Source organism: Halyomorpha halys, unplaced genomic scaffold, assembly GCF_000696795.3.
Source record: "Halyomorpha halys isolate HHAL.00 unplaced genomic scaffold, Hhal_1.1 Scaffold595.1, whole genome shotgun sequence".
In the NCBI taxonomy this organism is placed as follows: Eukaryota; Metazoa; Arthropoda; class Insecta; order Hemiptera; family Pentatomidae; genus Halyomorpha; species Halyomorpha halys.
In genome coordinates this window covers 275,034-275,627 of record NW_027112496.1, presented here as the reverse complement: position 1 = coordinate 275,627, position 594 = coordinate 275,034, and the positions used below count along the sequence as shown (strand labels likewise).

General features: G+C 33.7%; 2 protein-coding genes across 3 annotated transcripts in view; one reads left to right on the top strand and one right to left on the bottom strand.

Moving 5' to 3' along the window:
• The window catches only part of LOC106684619 (serine/threonine-protein kinase NIM1), a gene marked incomplete at its 3' end in the record, with an annotated part of 166,384 nt that overhangs the window by 51,108 nt on the left and 114,682 nt on the right, over positions 1-594 (bottom strand).
• The window catches only part of LOC106684618 (cytosol aminopeptidase), a 51,283-nt gene that overhangs the window by 7,373 nt on the left and 43,316 nt on the right, over positions 1-594 (top strand). The gene's annotated exons all lie outside the window — the stretch shown is intronic.

Here is a 594-nt window from a genome sequence, read left to right as displayed (position 1 = left end):
AAGAGTGTTGAGACCTAACAAGGATACCATTTAATTCATTTAATAAATACTAGTCTCAAAAAATTGAATAAAAATATATATACATTTTTATTTAAAACCGCTTATGCAGTATGGGGTACAGCATCTACATTAAAACACGATTTAATTCATCATTTACATTAATTGTAATACCTCAATTAGAGTTTCATAAGATGTAATTGAGGCGCTGACATGGGTAAGACAATAGGTCAGGAAAATATCAACTCTTCATTCATTCTTGGAAAAGACAAGCTTATGGTTCATTGAGGTATATGACATGGAAAAGATAGAAATGTTTTATTTATTAATACTGCCCAAATATATCGGATTTCTACACACAAAACATACTTATCCACCCGTTATTGGATATTTAACATACACACTCAGGACTGCTATACAAGATCCGTAAATTCCTACCCCCTACAGATTATCTCATTATCCTTATCTCTCATCATTTCATGTAAACCACAACAGCGCTTAATCATCCCTGTTTCCTCAGTCTGCTGGTGTACCTCAGGGTAGTATCCTTGGTCCTATCCTTTATACAGTTTTTAGAGCTCACATCCTAACCTATCC